Here is an 11,771-nt window from a genome sequence, read left to right as displayed (position 1 = left end):
GCCCAGAGAGTCCATGAGATCAGGATAAAAACACTCAGCAGCTAGGAATGAAAGAAAACTTTCTCAGGCCAATAAAGGGCATCTGCAAAAAGCCCACAGCTAACATCATGACTGAAAGCTTTCTTCTTTTTTTTTTTTTTTTTTTTTCTTCCGGGTTCACGCCATTCTCCTGCCTCAGCCTCCCGAGTAGCTGGGACCACAGGCGCCCGCCACCGCGCCCGGCTAATTTTTTGCATTTTTTTTTTTTAGTAGAGATGGGGTTTCACCGTGGTCTGGATCTCCTGACCTTGTGATCCGCCCGCCTCGGCCTCCCAAAGTGCTGGGATTACAGGCGTGAGCCACCGCGCCCGGCCTGACTGAAAGCTTTCAATGAATGGTTGATCGAATGATTGAAAGCTTTCCTCCTAAGATCACTCTGCTTTTGCTACTCTCACACTCAACGTAATACTTCCAACACCAGATGTGTGGGTTTTCCCCATAAGGCAATTCTCCAGGGGACAGCAGCTGGATGTCCGACAATTTAACTCGGTTCTGACACTATCTACCCGGAGTTGGAGTCAGATGCCACAGGTTAAGGGCTCAGGCCCACAGGATCGCTCCAACTTCAGACGCCTATCACAAGTAGTAGGTTACCCACAACTACATGGAGGTTCTTTTTTCTTTTTTCTTTTTGAGATAGGGTTTTGCTCTGTCACCCAGGCTAGAGTACAGTGGCGTGATCTCAGCTAACTGCAGCCTTGACCTCTGGGACTGAAGTGATGCTTCCACCTCAGCCTCTTGAACAGCTGGAACAATAGGCATGTGCCATTACACCTGGCTAATTTGCATGTGTGTTTTTTCTTTTTCTCTGTTTTAAAAGTTTCTATTTTATTTTATTTTTTGAGACGGAGTCTTGCTCTGTCACCAGGCTGAAGTGCAGTGGTGCAATATCGGCTCACTGCAACCTCCGCCTCCCAGGTTCTAGTGATTCTCCTGCCTCAGCCTCCTGAGTAGCTACGACTACAGGCGCACGCCACCACGCCTGGCTAATTTTTGTATTTTTAGTAGAGATGGGGTTTCACCATGTTGGCCAGGATGGTCTTGATCTCTTGACCTCGTGATCTGCCTACCTTGGCCTCCCAAAGTGCTAGAATTACATATGTGAGCCATCGTGCCCGGCCTTTATTTTATTTTTATTTTTTATGAGACAGAGTCTGTCTGTATTGCCCAGGCTGGAGTGCAGTGGTGCCATCTTGGCTCACTGCAAACTCCACCTCCCAGGTTCAAGTGAGTCTCCTGCCTCATCCTTTGAGTAGTTGGAGTTACAGGTGTGTGCCACCACCACCTGGCTAATTATCATAGTTTTAATAGAGACAGGTTTTCACCATGTTGACCAGGCTGGTCTCGAACTCCTGACCTCAGGTGATCTGCCTGCCTTGGCCTCCCAAAGTGCTGGGATTACAGGTGTGAGCCACCACTCCTGGGCTTGTGCTATTTTTAAAAACTTTATTTTATTATAAATCCCATAGTAGTTTTGTGTGTGTTGGGGGGGGGGCCGGAGTGGGGATGGGGGTGTCTGGGTATGGAGCTTCACTCTTGTTGCCCAGCCTGGAGTGTCATGGTGTGATCTCGGGTCATTGCAACCTCTGCCTTCTGGGTTCAAGCGATTCTCCTGCTTCAGCCTCCCAGGTAGCTGGGATTACAGGCTTATGCTACTACGCCCAGCTAGTTTTGTATTTTTGGTAGAGACGGGGTTTCACCATGTTTGTCAAGCTAGTCTTAAACTCCTGACCTGAGGTGATCCACCCACCTTGCCTCCCAAAGTGCTGGGATAACAGGCATGAGCCACCGTGCCTGGCCCGTAGTACTTTTTGTATTTTTTGTAGAGACTGGATTTCATCATGTTGCCCAGGCTGGTCTCAAACTCCTGGCCTCAAGCAATCTGCCTGCCTCAAGCTCCCAAAGTGCTCCCACCATGCCTGGCCTCCTTTTCAGGTTCAATTAATTTGCTAGAGTGGCTCACAGAACTCAGGGAGACACTTAGGCTCCCTGGTTTATTGTAAAGGACATTACAAAGGATACAAGAACAGCCAGATGAAGAGGTGCACCGGGCAAGGTGAGGGGAACGGGCGCGGAGCTTCCCTGCCCTCTCCTGGGAGCCGCTCTCCCAGCACCTCCACATGTTCAGCAACTCAGAAACTCTGAATTCTGTTCTTTTGGGTTTTTATGTAGGCTTCATTACCCAGGCATGATTGATTAGATCACTGGCCATTGGGGGTCAGCTCAACCTTCAGCTCTTCCTCCTTCCCTGGAGGATCACTTTCAGAAATGAAAGTTCCAACCCTCTAATCACCTGGTTGGCTCACCTGGCAGCCAGCCCCCATCCTGAGGCTGCCTAGGGGCCCCAGCCATTTGAGCTATGTGCCAGGAAGCAGGGAGGAAGATGAAATATATATATTTATTATAAATCACAACATCATAATCACAGACAAGATAAATATATCCCTTCTTGCCACTTCTATTCAACATTGTCCTGGAGTTTCTAACTAGGGCAAGTAGTGTAAACCAAAATGTGTCTGAGACGGGTCTCAATCAATTTAGAAGTTCATTTTGCCAAAGCTAAGGAGGCGCCCAGGAGAAAAGTACACCTTTCCCCAAAGATGATTTTGAGGTCTTCAATATTTCAAGAGGAAAAGTGGGCTGGAGGAAGGAGAGGGTCACATGACTGAATCCACATGTTACAAGAGAAAGGCAGTAGGTGGGGGAATAGTCAATTATGTATTTATCTGGCACTCAGTAAATCAGCACTTTATTTTTTTTTTTTAATTTCATTTACTTATTATTTTTTAAAAATGTTATTTATTTATTTATTGAGATGGATCTTGTTCTGTTGCCCAGGCAGTGGTACAATCTCAGCTCACTGCAACCTCTGCCTCTTGGGTTCAAGCAATTCTCCTGCCTCAGCCTTCCGAGTAGCTGGATTACAGGCACCTGCCACCGAGCCCAGCTAATTTTTGTAGTTTTAGTAGAGACAGGGTTTCACCATCTTGGCCAGGCTGGTTTCAAACTCCTGACCTTGTGATCCACCTGCCTTGGCCTCCCAAAGTGCTGGGATTACAGGTGTAAGCAACCGTACCCGGCCTTATTTTATTTTTTGAGACACGATCTCATCCTAGTTCCCCAGGTCGAAGTGCAGTGGTACAATCTCTGCTCACTGCAGCCTCCACCTCCCGGGTTCAGGTGATTCTCCTACTTCAGCTTCCTGAGTAGCTGGGACTACAGGCACACACCACCATGCCTGGCTAATTTTTTGCACTTTTAGTAGAGACAGAGTTTTGCTATGTTGCCTAGGCTGATATCAAACTCCTGGACTCAAGCAATCTGCCCACCTCTGCCTCCCAAAGTGTTGGAATTATAGGCATGAGCCACCGTGCCCAGCCTAATCAGCACTTTACATAAGATAAGGTGAATATACAGTAGCTACCTGTAGTGATACTTAACCTTTTATCTGCAGCTATCTGCTTAGGAACAAAAGGAAAGGCAGCTTCTTGCAGGACTCAGCTTTCAGCTTAATTTTTTTTTCTTTTGGCAGAGTGAATTGAGGTCCCAAATTTTATTTTCCTTTCACACTAGACAAGAAAAAGAAGTAAAAGGCATCCCAGTAAAAAAAAAAAAAAAAAGTAAGAAATAAAATGTGTCTCTATTCACAGATGACATGATCTTATATACAGAAAATCCTAAGAAATTCACTAAAAAATTATTTGGACAAATAAATGAGTTCAGCAAGTGTGCAGGATAAAAGATCGATATATAAAAATCAAATGTATTTCAATGTGCTTGCAAACAACAATCCAAAAATTAAAATTAAAACAAAACAAAACAAAACAAAACAAACAAACAAAAAACAGTTCCACTGGGTGCGGTGGCTCACACCTATAATCCCAGCACTTTGGGAGAATGAGGCAGGTGGATCACTTGAGGTCAGGAGTTCAAGACCAGTCTGGCCAACACTGTGAAACTCTGTCTCTACTAAAAATACAAAAATTTGCTGGGCATGGCAGGGGACGCCTGTAATCCCAGCTACTCAGGAGGCTGAGGCAGGAGAATTGCTTGAACCCCGGAGGCAGAGGTGGCAGTGAGCTGAGATCTCACCATTGTATTCCAGCCTGGGCGACAAGAGCGAAACTCCATCGCAAAAAACAAAAACAACAAAACAACAACAACAACAACAACAAAAACCTTCCTAGGCCAGGCATGGTGGCTCACGCCTGTAATCTCAGCATTTTGGGAGTCCAAGGCAGGTAGATCAGTTGAGGTCAGGAGTTCAAGACCAGCTTGGCCAACATGGTGAAACCCCATCTCTACTTAAAATACAAAAATTAGCTGGGTGTGGTAGCAGGTGCCCATAGTCCCAGCTTCTCAGGAGGCTGAGGCAGGAGAATGGCATGAACCTGGGAGGCGGAGGTTGCAGTGAGCTGAGATCACACCATTGCACTCCAGTCTGGACCACAGAGCGAAACTGTGTCTCAAGAAAACAAAAACATAAACACAAAACCAGTTCCATTTACGATAACATTAAAAAAAATAAATTACCTAAACATAAATTTAACAAAATAAGCAACACTTATACTTTGAGAAATGCAAAACTGAAAGAAATTTAAAAAGATCAAAAGAAATGGAAAAACATCTCATGTTCATAGATCAGAAGACTTACCATTGTTAAGACAGCTGTACTTCCCATATCTCTCTACAGATTTAATGCAATCTTTGTCAGAATTTCAGCTGGCTTCTTTGTAGAAACTTACATGCTGATCCTAAATTTCACGTGGAATTTAAAGGGATCTAGAAAACCCAAACAATCTTAAAAGTGAAGACTAATGTTGGAGGACTCATACTTCTTGATTTCAAAATTCACCAGAAAGTAACAATAATCAAGACAGTGTGGTACTTGCACAAAAATAGACCTATAAACCCATGAAATAGAATCAAGAGTCTAGAAATAAATCCATGCATCTCTGATCAATTGATTTTCAAGAAGGGTGCCGAGACCATTCATTAAGACAAGGGTAGTCTTTTCAGCACTGAAGTTGGACACTTAGCTCATGCCAGAAACAAAAATCCATTCAAAAGGCATCGAAGACCTAAATGTTAGAAGTGAAACAGGAAAACTCTTTTTTTTTTTTTTTTTTTGAGACGGAGTCTCGCTCTGTCGCCGGGGCTGGAGCGCAGTGGCCGGATCTCAGCTCACTGCAAGCTCCGCCTCCCGGGTTTACGCCATTCTCCTGCCTCAGCCTCCTGTGTAGCTGGGACTACAGGCGCCCGCCACCTCGCCCCGCTAGTTTTTTGTATTTTTTTAGTAGAGACGGGGTTTCACTGTGTTCGCCAGGATGGTCTCGATCTCCTGACCTCGTGATCCGCCCGTCTCGGCCTCCCAAAGTGCTGGGATTACAGGCTTGAGCCACCGCGCCCGGCCCAGGAAAACTCTTAAAAGAAATTACCTTGGATCTGGGCATGGTGGCTTACGACTGAAATCTCAGCACTTTGGGAGGCTGAGGCAGGCAGATGGTTTTTAGCTCAGGAGTTCGAGACCAGCCTGGGCAACATGGCGAAACCTTGTTTCTACATAAAATCCAAAATCTAGCTGGGCGTTTTTGGTGGCTTGTGCCTGCAGTACCAGGTACTCAGGAGACTAAGGCTGGAAAACCTCTTGAGCCCCGGAAGCAGAGGTTGCAGTGAGCCAGGATCATGCCACTGCTCTCCAGCCTGGGCAACGGTAAGACCCTGTCTGAAAAAAAAAAAATTACCTTGGATTTGGCAAAGAACTCTTAGATATGACCTATCCTTAAGTATGATTTTACAACCTTGGATTTGGCAAAAGATTCTTAGGTATGATACCAAAAGCACTACCCTTCCTCCCTCCAAATACACAAATTGAATTTAAAAAAACAATTGTGCTTCTAAGGATACCATCAAGAAAGCAAAAAGACAACCCACAAAATGTGAGAAAATATGTCAAATAATATATCTGATAAAAGATTTTCAGGCCGGGCGCAGTGGCTCACACCTGTAATCCCAGCACTTTGGGAGGCCGAGGCGGGTGGATCATGAGGTCAGGAGATGGAGACCATCCTGGCCAACATGGGGAAACCCTGTCTTTACTAAAATATAAAAAATTAGTCGGGCTTGGTGGTGCACACCTGTAGTCCCAGCTACTCGGGAGACTGAGGTGGAAGAATCGTTTGAACCCAGGAGGCAGAGATTGCAGGGAGCCAAGATTGTACTACTGCACTCCAGCCTGATGACAGAGCAAGACTCTGTCTCAAACAAACAAACAAACAAACAAACAAAAAACTTTCTTCAAACCAACCATCAAAAGACAAATAATCTAACTAAAAATGAGTAAAGGATTTGAATTGACATTTTTCTAAGATATACAAATGGCCAAGAAACACATACAAAGATTATTGACATCATTAGTCATTGGGAAAATGCAAATCAAAACCACAATGACATACTACTAGTGTATCTGCTAGGATGGCTGTAATTTTAAAAAGTGGAAAATAATAGGCGTTGGCAGGAATGCAGAGAAACTGGAACCCTCACATATTGCTGGTGGAAATGTAAAATGATGCAACCACTTTAGAAGACAGTCTGGTGGTTCCTCAAATAATTAAACAGAGTTACCATCTGGCCCAGTACTTCTACACTGAAGGTATGAACCCAAGAGACATAAAAGCATATGACCATGTAAAAATTTGTACACAAATGTTTATAATAGCATTTTTCATAATAACCAATAAGTGGAAATAACCTACATGTCCATCAACTGATGAATGGATAAAGAAAATGTGGTACATCCATACAATGGCGTATTACTCAGCCAAGAAAAGGAATGAAGTACTAATACATGCTACAACATGGATGAACTTAGAAACATTATGTGAAGTGAAAGAAGCCAGTCACAAAAGACCATATATTATAGGATTACATTTATACAAAAGTCCAGAACAGGTAAATCTATAGAGTAGATTCGTAGTTGCTCAGGGTTGGGGATGGGAGGTGGAGAGAGGGATCAAGGTACGGGGGGTGACAGCTAACAAGTACCAGGTTTCTTTTTGAGGTGGTGAAACCATTCCAACATTGACTGTGGTGACTGTTGCCACATCAACCCCGTGACTTAAAAAAATTTAATCACGGCCAGGCACAGTGGCTCACGCCTGTAATCTCAACAGGCAGATCATGAGGTCAGGAGATCAAGACCATCCTGGCTAACATGGTGAGGAGATCGAGAACATCCTGGCCAATATGGTGAAACCCCATCTCTACTAAAAGTACAAAAATTAGCTTGGTATGGTGGCACATGCCTGTAAATCCAGCTACTCGGGGGGCTGAGGCAGGAGAATCGCTTGAACCAGGGAGTCAGAGGTTGCAGTGAGCTGAGATCGTGCCACTGCACTCCAGCCTGACAACAAGAGTGAGATTCCATCTAAAAATAATAATAATAATAACAGAAACAGAAACAAAAAGCAGTTTAATTACATGCCTGAGTGGGTAAATTGTGTTGTATGTGAATTATATCTTTTTTTTTTTTTTTTTGAGATGGAGTTTTCCTATTGTTGCCCAGGCTGAAGTGCAATGGCATGATCTGGGCTTACCACAACCTCTGCCTCCCAGGTTCAAGCAATTCTCCTGCCTCAGCCTCCCGAGTAGCTGGGATTACAGGCATATACCACCATGTCCGGCTAATTTTTTTTTTTTTTTTTTTTTTTTTTTTGAGACGGAGTCTCGCTCTGTGGCCCAGGCTGGAGTGCAGTGGCTGGATCTCAGCTCACTGCAAGCTCCGCCCCCCAGGTTCACGCCATTCTCCTGCCTCAGCCTCCCGAGTAGCTGGGACTATAGGCGCCCGCCACCTCGCCCGGCTAGTTTTTTTGTATTTTTTTAGTAGAGACGGGGTTTCACCGTGTTAGCCAGGATGGTCTCGATCTCCTGACCTCATGATCCGCCCGTCTTGGCCTCCCAAAGTGCTGGGATTACAGGCGTGAGCCACCGCGCCCGGCCCTAATTTTTTTTGAATATTTAGTGGAGATGGGGTTTCTCCATGTTGATCAGGCTGATCTCAAACTCCCGACCTCAGATGGTCATCCCACCTCGGCCTCCCAAAGTGCTGGGATTACAGGTGTGAGCCACTGCACCCAGCTGTGAATTACTTTTTTTTTTTTTTGAGATGGAATGTTGCTCTGTCGCCTGGCTGGAATACAATGGTGCGATCTCTGCTCACTGCAACCACTGGCTCCCTGGTTCAAGCAATTCTCCTGACTCAGCCTCCTGAGCAACTGGGACTACAGGTGTGCACCACTACTCCCAGCTTATTTTTGTATTTTTAGTACAGATGGGGTTTCACCATGTTGGCCAGGATGGTCTCAATCTCCTGACCTTGTGATCCGCCAGCCTTGGCCTCCCAAAGTGCTGGGATTACAGGCACGAGACACCATGCCTGGCCCATTAATTGTATCTTTTTTTTTTTTGAGACAGAGTCTCATTCTGTCGCCCAGGCTGGAGTGCAGTGGCGTGATCTCTGCTCACTATAAGCTCCACCTCCTGGGTTCACGCCATTCTCCTGGCTCAGCCTCCCAAGTAGTTGGGACTACAGGCGCCCGCCACCATGCCTGGCTAATTTTTTGTACTTTTAGTAGAGACAGGGTTTCATTGTGTTAGCCAGGATGGTCTCGATCTCCTGACCTCATTATGCGCCTACCTCGGCCTCCCAAAGTGCTGGGATTACAGGCATGAGCCACCGTCCCCGACCCAAGAATTCTATCTTAATAAAGCTGTTAAGAAAATTGGAGGGACTTGGGGGGGTCCATAGATACCTGAGATCCACAAGGGGTCTGCTTGGAAGACATTTTCAGAAGCATCGACTAAGGCAATTCCACTGGACATCATGAATTTCAAGGCTCGGCCACAGTGATGATTATTCTTTAAGCAAAAATTCATTTATTTATCTTCCTTGACCAACATTTATGTAGATCAAAATTTGATGTCAAGCCTCAAGCTGGGAGTAACAGGAGGAAGTGAGCCTCTGGAAACTGCTGTTCTACTGAGGACTTGTGATTGGCTGCACCTGGCTGGATTCTGGACCATCACTGCCCTTACCAGCCAGCTTCGGCCGGCTAAAGCCAGCTGCTCTTTGTGGTTAACATAAATTTCATTTGACATTTCTACTGACTTCAGAAACGTTTGCCAATAGAACATGTGATGGGGAGACCAGTATGAAATACTGAACCTCCTCCCACAAGCCTCCAAGCCCATGTGTGACATTCTGATCATTATATATATACACACAGATATACATCAATCTTTATACACACACGCGTGCACACACACACACACAGTCCCTTCAGTGACACAGCATCACTGTGACAGCCACTACAGCAGCACTTGCAACCTGTCAATGGTTCTTAATTCTGGCTACATCTTAGAATTACCTGAGAAGCTTTAAAAAAAATGGCAATGCGTGGGCTCCATTCCAGACAAATTGAAACCAAATCTGTTTCACAGGTAAGACCTGGGTATCTGAGTCTTTTAAAAGCCCTAGAGGTGATTCTCATGCACCACGCAGGGCTGAGAATCACTGTAACTAGGCAGGCAGTGAGATAACGCAGTCCCCCTCCTGAAGTGCAGGTCTGTAAGAACTTGGCATGCCAAATGTAAATTCTCGAGGCAGGGACCCAGGCACAAAATAATGCCATCATTGTTTACAGTTCTGATGGGACCCAATCCGTCATTTCATCCGATCTCCTTAGTTTTCACATGTGTGAATAACTCCAAAGATGTGAGTTGCCAAGGTTACCTGATTTGCTCTTGTCCCCAGAAGATCTGGGAGTCCCCCTCAGGCTGGGACCTCACAGCAGGGCACTGCTTTCTGGCAAAAGCCCTCCCTCTCCTGATTGTGACTGGCACAGCTCCCGGGGCGGGGGGGGGGGGGGGGGCGGGGGCGGGGCAGCCCTTCTGGCACAATGCCAGATGTGGGCACCTTTCTAGCTAGGCCTCTCCTCACCCAGCTCAGCAGCCTTGCTCACCGGAGATGAACACCTATCAAGTCCCAGATGCCCCCAAGAGGGCTGGGGCAGCATCACTAAGATCACACAGAATGGGCCGCTGTGATCAGGATGTGAGCTGCCGCAAAACAAGATAGGGCAACTGCATTTCTGGAACTGCCAGAAATCTTAATTCATATACTCCCTACAAGTTCCTTCCTGAAGACTTCTGAGTAGGCACTGGTTGGTATTTAAAAGGACATTAAAAACCTCCCTCGGAAACACGAACTTTCTTTTTTGTACATGCTGCGGCTTTCTTCCTCTGTACCCTCTCCCAAGGAAGCAAAGCCAGACATGTTTCCTCGGCAGCTAAATGCTGTTATACCAGAAATTCCACACTGCGCCACAGTCCGACGGAACACGGGGCGTGTGATTTGTTTCCAAAGTGGCGGACTCGTAAAAGCCAAGCCTGTGCAGGAACACACTGGGCATGCATAAAAAATAATGAGATCAGGGGTGCCTCAGCAGGCAGGTATCAGAGCAGACACAGAGTCAGAATCGCTGTGCTGGAATTTGCTCAGAGGGTGCCTTTTACTCGTCCATTTAAGGCCCAGAGATAAAAAACAGCATTGATCCCCAAGGCCACACAGCTAGAGGCAGAACCAGAATGAGGCCATCGGAAGAGGTGGTGGCTGTCACAAATATCAATCCACCGCTTTTTAACGTTTCCATTTCTTTCAGTATTTAATTTTATATATGAATATGTCACCCTCAGCCCTAGGTGCTGGATGCCCGCTAGTGTCTGCCAGTCAGAGGGAACATTATAGCCCCATGGGTGCAGCTGGCAAGCTGGCTGTACAACTAGAGGTCTCCTGAGTGAGCAGCCACCTCGCCTCAATTCCCACCAGCCTGTCTGTGGGCCACTTCTCTCTAGGTGGTCTCCACAGAGCCCACTTGGCCTCAAGAATCCTGTGCAGCCAGTTGGCTCATTTAGAGATGAGCAACATTTAGAGATTTAGGGAACACATTTGCTTCAGTGGGAACACAAGGAAGTCCCATTGCTCAAAGTCAAACGGTCTACAGCGTTTTAGTGAGGCATGTGTGTGTGTGTGGAGTGGGGTGGAGAGGAGGATGGCAGGCTAAGAGGCCATCCAGGTTAAAATTGATTTTAGAGTTGGCTGAGCTGAGAAGGTTGCAGCCAGGGTCCTGGGGCCCTGCAGACTTGTTTATCAGCATCCTGGAGCATGGCCCAGAGAACTTGTTGAAGAGCATCTTGATCCTGCTTACAGGACGCCTCCCCTTTCATAGAGGAGGTCTACACTAAGACCTGCTGGTCACTGGCCACAGAAAGAGGCAGAGCCTGGCACTGCTCCGGCTCAGGGTGAACATGCTCCTAGCTGGAAGGGAGGGTTCATAGCCCACAGCTCTCTAATGTTTGTAAACCCTCTCCCATCTCTACTGTTCCCAGGGACAGCACATTCCCCATTGGTCCTTCTCTTTTCTGTTTTTCAATTTTTATTTTAAGATCCAGGTTACATGTGCAGGATGTACAGGTTTATTACATAGATAAAGGTGTGCCATGGTGGTTTGCTGCACAGATCAACCCATTACCTAGGTGTTAAGCCCAGCATGCATTAGCTATTCTTCTGATGCTCTCCCTCCCCTCACCCTCAGTGTGTGTTGTTCCCCACCAGGTGTCCTTGTGTTCTCATTGTTCAGCTCCCACTTATAAGTGAGAACATGTATTTGGTTTTC

The 11,771-nt window shown here is 46.2% G+C and overlaps 2 long non-coding RNA genes across 3 annotated transcripts; both read right to left on the bottom strand.

The window, feature by feature from the left end:
* Positions 1–2,869: 2,869 nt before the first annotated feature.
* LOC139357937 (uncharacterized) lies at positions 2,870–5,614 on the bottom strand. Its single transcript, XR_011612010.1, has 3 exons — positions 5,478–5,614; positions 4,694–4,821; positions 2,870–3,608 (listed from the first exon to the last, which is right to left on the bottom strand). It is a non-coding gene; the product is annotated as an uncharacterized lncRNA (long non-coding RNA).
* Positions 5,615–5,672: 58 nt separating this feature from the next.
* LOC139357938 (uncharacterized) lies at positions 5,673–9,915 on the bottom strand. 2 transcript variants are annotated; one of them, XR_011612011.1, is made up of 3 exons: positions 9,830–9,915; positions 8,850–8,955; positions 5,673–5,764 (listed from the first exon to the last, which is right to left on the bottom strand). It is a non-coding gene; the product is annotated as an uncharacterized lncRNA (long non-coding RNA). The 2 variants fall into 2 exon arrangements; XR_011612012.1 differs by lacking the exon at positions 9,830–9,915 and adding an exon at positions 9,465–9,548.
* Positions 9,916–11,771: the final 1,856 nt, after the last annotated feature.

The sequence above is a fragment of the Macaca nemestrina genome, chromosome 13 (genome assembly GCF_043159975.1).
Source record: "Macaca nemestrina isolate mMacNem1 chromosome 13, mMacNem.hap1, whole genome shotgun sequence".
NCBI lineage: Eukaryota > Metazoa > Chordata > Mammalia > Primates > Cercopithecidae > Macaca > Macaca nemestrina.
This window is presented reverse-complemented; position numbering and strand designations above follow the sequence as displayed.